General features: G+C 48.8%; 1 pseudogene; it reads right to left on the reverse strand.

Moving 5' to 3' along the window:
* Positions 1–507: 507 nt before the first annotated feature.
* On the reverse strand, positions 508–5,028 carry LOC141249470 (uncharacterized; annotated as a pseudogene).
* Between the last annotated feature and the right edge of the window lie 735 nt (positions 5,029–5,763).

The raw sequence follows: 5,763 nt of genomic DNA on the forward strand, positions 1-5,763 counted from the left end.
AGACTCGAAATTGATCGAAAAACATCAGCGAAATAAACTCAAAACCATAGAAACACCAGCCGAGAGCACCCAAACAAGTCGACTCCTCCCCCACACTTGAATCGCGCATTGTCCTCAATGCAGCAAAAGAGGACACCTTAAAAAGGGAAGAAATCTCGATCGTGATAAGGTTGACGCTCGTCGAGGGTCTACGTTGCGCTCCTCGTCGAGTGGGTGCGCTGCTCGTCGAGGGGTTGCGTTGCGCTTCTCGTCGAGTGGTTGCGCTGCTCGTCGAGGGGTTGCGCTGCGCTTCTCGTCAAGTGGTTGCGCTCCTCGTCGAGTGGTTATCTATGTGTACCGCCTTTGTCCTGGAAAAAGAAAACAAAAACAAAACAAAACATAGTAATCCCACGGGTTGCCTCCCGCGCAGCGCCTTAGTTAACGTCGTGGCTCGACGCGGTCCACTTCTAGGTGACCGTCTCTGGCTCCTCGAGGGCCATGTCCTCGACCACTTCGTCTAAGAAACCGCTATAGTAAGGTTTTTAGCCTTTGGCCGTTGACCTTGAAAATGTTGTGGCCGTCTTTGTCGAAGAGCTCTACCGCTCCATGAGGAAAGACTCGGGCGATAATGTAAGGCCCGCTCCATCTAGATCGCAGCTTGCCCGGAAAGAGTTGGAGACGCGAATTGTAAAGGAGGACCTTGTCCCCTACCTTGAATTCCTTGCGCAGAATGTGCTTGTCATGCCACGCTTTGGTTTTCTCCTTGTAGATCGTCGCGCTCTCGTACGCTTCGCGGCGTATCTCTTCCAGCTCATGCAGCTGCAACTTCCGGTGCTCACCGGCTTCATTCATCTCCATGTTGCATTTTTGTACTGCCCACCAAGCTTTATGCTCAAGCTCCACCGGCAAATGACATCCCTTTCCAAACACAAGGCGGTATGGGGACATTCCGATTGGCGTTTTGTATGCAGTGCGATAGGCCCATAATGCATCATCGAGGGCGGAGACTCCAATCCTTCCTATTGGGAGCCACCGTCTTCTCCAGCACACCCTTAATTTGCCGATTGGAAACCTCGGCTTGACCATTACTCTGCGGATGGTATGCTGTAGCGATTCGCTGAGTCACCCCGTACTTCTTCAAAAGAGCGCTCACCGTCTTGTTACAGAAGTGAGTTCCTTGATCACTAATAAGAGCCCTGGGGATACCGAATCTAGCAAATATGTTCTCTTTAAGAAAACCTGCAACTACTTTGGAATCATCAGTTCTGGTGGCCTTTGCTTCCACCCATTTGGAAACATAGTCCACCGCAAGTAATATATATAGATTCCCGAAAGAGCTAGGAAAAGGTCCCATAAAATCGATCCCCCACACATCAAAGATCTCGCAAAAGACCAATGGTGTTTGTGGCATCTCATTCCTACGAGAGATTTTCCCCACTCTTTGACACCTATCACAAGTTTGACAAAAAGCATACGCATCTCTGAAGATGTGTGGCCAAAAGAACCCTGTGTCGAGTACCTTCCTAGCAGTTTTATTAGGCCCGAAATGCCCTCCACATGCATAAGAGTGACAAAAGTAAGTACGGATTGTACCTCATTATCCGGGAGACATCGTCGGATAACCTTATCCACGCAATGCTTCCATAGGTAAGGATCGTCCCAAACATAATACTTCGCTTCACTCTTGATCTTGTCCCGTTGAGCCTTGGTGCATATAGGAGGGAATTCTCCTCGGACGAGGTAGTTCACAATGTATGCGTACCATGGCTTGAGGGAGCGGAGTGCGAGAACCTGGGCTTCGGATACCTCGTTCTTTGTTTCTGGGGGTGCTTCTCGATCGAGATTATTGGTTCTCGGTCGAGATTCTGAGTGCGCTGGTGACTTCTTCTTGGTCGAGGGGTTGCGCTGCTCGATTCGACAAAGAGACTCGTCCGGGAAGTATCCTAGACTTGGCTTTGCTTCTTCTCCCCCGTCATGCACGATGCGGCTCAGATGGTCCGCCACAGAATTTTCAGACCCCTTCTTGTCTCGTATCTCTATATCGAACTCGCCCAATAGCAAGATCCACCGGATGAGCCTCGGCTTTGACTCCTTCTTCGTCATGAGATAACGAAGAGCTTCATGGTCGGTGTGAATGATCACTTTCACGCCAAGTAGATATTGTCTGAATTTGTCCAAGGCGTACACCACAGCAAGTAATTCCTTCTCGGTGGTGGAGTAGTTTTTCTGGGCGCCGTTCAAAGTCATCGAGGCGTAGTAAATAACATGCATTGCTCGCCCAACTTTTTGTCCGAGAACAGCTCCTACGGCATAGTCACTTGCGTCGCACATGATCTCAAATGGGAGAGACCAATCCGGCGCTTTGATTATAGGAGCTACAGTGAGGTGTGACTTCAATGTGTCGAATGCTCTCTTGCACTCGTCGTTGAGGTCAAAAGTCACCTCCCTTCTTCAATAGTTCACACAAGGGTGTCGCGATCTTGGAGAAGTCTTTAATAACCTGCGATAGAAACCTGCATGGCCTAGAAAAGAACGAACTTCGCGGACATTAGTAGGATAGGGCAGAGACTGAATTACATCAATCTTTGCCTTATCGACCTCAATTCCCTTAGAGGACACAATATGACCTAAGACGATGCCATGATTGACCATAAAATGGCACTTTTCCGAGTTCAAGACCAAATTGGTCGAGACACATCTTTGTAGCACAAGTGTCAAATTATGTAAGCATGCATCGAATGAATCGCCATGTACCGTAAAATCATCCATGAATACTTCAATGAAATTCTCAACAAACTCGGAGAAGATGCTCACTATACATCGTTGAAATGTACCGGGTGCGTTGCATAATCCGAACGGCATTCTGCGGTATGCAAAGGTGCCGAAAGGATTGGTGAAAGTAGTCTTCTCCTGGTCTTCTGGCGCTATAGGGACCTGGAAGTATCCTGAGTACCCATCTAGGAAACAGTAGAATGCGCGACCCGCCAGCCGCTCGAGCATTTGATCAATAAATGGTAGAGGAAAGTGGTCTTTGCGAGTTACCGCGTTTAGCTTGCGGTAGTCGATGCAGACACGCCATCCCTTCTGTGTCCTCTGTGGAACCATCTCGCCGGCTTCATTCTCCACGACAGTGATCCCTCCCTTCTTCTTGACGACTTGAGTCGGGCTGACCCACTTGCTGTCAGAAATCGGGTAGATCATATCAGCGGAAAGCAACTTCAGCACTTCTTTCTTCACAACCTCCATCATTGGAGGATTCAACCGTCGCTGGGGTTGCCGGCTTGGTTTAGCTCCTTCCTCGAGTAAGATCCTATGCATGCAGGTTGTGGGGCATATACCCTTGATATCAGCAATGGTCCATCCCAATGCTGTAACGTTGTTCTTCAGAACCTGCACTAGCTTCTCTTCTTGTTCCTCTGTGAGTGCGCTGGAAATGATTACTGGCAACGTCTCCCCTTCTCCAAGGAAAGCGTACTTCAGGTGAGAAGGTAATTCCTGCAGCTCAATAATGGGTGCCTGTATAACAGAGGGGAGTGGCTTCTCACTCGAGAATGTTAGTAACGAGGGCCCACCGGCCAAAAGGGTCCCTAGAGCGTCTAATTGCGCTAGTTCCTCATGTATATCACTAGTAAAAATCATATCATGCTCATCAGAAGTTTTTATGCTATTTTCTATAACAGATTTAGTGAATCAATCCCACACATATCAAACGTTTCTTGCACAATAGGATCAAGTACATCAATGGAGAAAACAGAGCTATCGTTTGCAGGGTGCTTCATAGCTTCATAGATATTGAAACTAACCACTTCTCCATCAAACTCTAAAGTGAGCGACCCACTTGCTAGATCAATTTTTGTGTTCGCTGCTTTCATGAATGGTCTACCCAGAAGGATAGGAGCAGCTTGATTATCATGCTCCATATCAAGCACGTAAAAATCAGCTGGGAAAATCAGACTATCAACCATTACCAACACATCTTCGACTATACCTTTTGGGTAAACCGTCGATCTATCGGCAAGTTGAATCACAATCCCTGTCTTAGTCAGGGGTCCTAGGCCCAGCAGTTTATACAAGGAGTAGGGTAAAACATTAATAGAAGCACCAAGATCTAGCATGGCCCTATCAATTTTCTTCTCACCAATTATGCAAGGTATACTGACCATTCCTGGATCTGAACACTTCTTTGCCATCTTTTGCTGGAAGACAGCTGACACCCTCTCGCTCACTTGCACCTTCCCTTTTGCTTTGAGCTTTTGGTTCCTCTTGATGGTGCATAGCTCCTTTCAAGAATTTGGCGTAGCGAGGAATACTTTTGACGAGTTTAAGGAGAGGGATGTTTTACCTCGCACTTGCTAAACGTCTCGAATAACTCCTTGTCATTTACTGGTTTGCGCGTCTCCTTTAATGCTTCAGGGAAAGGAGCCGGTGGCTTCACGGAGTACAGCGGAGGAAAGTTGGGCCTCACATAGTTCTCTTGACGAAGCTTGAAGTCGCCTCGATCCTCGTACTCGTCTTCGGGCTGAGTTTTAGAAGATTCTGGTGTTGTTTTTGATCGGCTGAGCCCTTCTCGGTCGAGGTCTTGCGCTTCGTTGCTCTGCACACCATCTCGATCTTGATAAGGTTGACGCTCGTCGAGTGGTCGCGTTGCGCTCCTCGTCGAGTGGTTGTGCTGCGCTCCATCTCTCGTCCGAGATTGGTGCCTCCTCGGCCGAGGTCTTTCTTCTCTGTTGAGAAATCTTCACTCAGGTCTCTGGTGTCCTCGTCGAGGTCCTGTCCTGTCGGTCGAGGTCTCTCCCAGTTCTGTGCTCCTCCATCCACCATCGTCTCATCTTCTGAGCTCCTATCGAGTATTTTCCCACTCCGGAGATGTATAGCGCTAACATTCTCTCGTGGATTTCTTTCGGTTTGTGAGGGGAGACCCCTGAAGATAGTCGCTTTAATCTCCGAGACCGACTCCGCTAATTGCCCAACTGTCTTCTCGAGGTTTTTGAAGTTGGATTCAGCTGTCTGGACATGCGTGGCGAAGTGCTGGGCTAAGGAGGTGATCATATCTTCGGCGGATGGCCCTTGCTTCTGCGGAGGAGGTGGTGGAGCGCGATTATGATAATTCTGGTAGTGGTTCTGAGATTGACCACCATTAGGATCGCTCCACCGGAAGCCAGGATGATCATTGCTTCTCGACGAGTAGTTGTTGTTGTCGAACCGAGGCCTCGAGGGTCCATAACCCCCACAGCATGTACCTCAGCGACGGTAGGGTCTTGTAATTGTGGGCACATGTCAGTAGGATGATTTTCATCGGTGCAAATCCCACAAGCTCGAGCTGGCCTCTGATTCTGATTTCCAACTTGCATCCCCTTGATCAAGGTAGTAAGCTCAGTGAACGCGCTTCTCCAATCATCTCCGGAGCTAACAGCGCTAGCCGTTCTCTTCGTGTAGGTTCTCCCGAAACTCCGTGTTCCGTCAGCAATCTCGTTTAGCCTCGTCCGGGCTTGGTCGGGAGTCAAGTTCATTATGCTGCCCCCACAGGCAGCGTCTACCAGCCGCCTCTCATGATCTAGCAACCCATTCTAAATGTGAGTTACCAGATCTTTCTCTTGAAATCCATGGAAAGGGTTGCTAGCGCATAATTTATTGAAGCGCTCGACATAGTCGTAGAGCGACTCATCATCTCCTTGTTCAAAACTGGCGATTGCTCGTTTCAGCGCAACCGCCTTCTTCGTGGGGAAGTATTTATCAAGGAAGGCCTTCTGCAATTTAGGCCACGTGTACACTGTGCCGGTAGGA

This window comes from Phyllobates terribilis, unplaced genomic scaffold (genome assembly GCF_046119375.1).
Source record: "Phyllobates terribilis strain yellow unplaced genomic scaffold, ASM4611937v1 Scaffold_4584__1_contigs__length_59199, whole genome shotgun sequence".
Classification (NCBI taxonomy): domain Eukaryota; kingdom Metazoa; phylum Chordata; class Amphibia; order Anura; family Dendrobatidae; genus Phyllobates; species Phyllobates terribilis.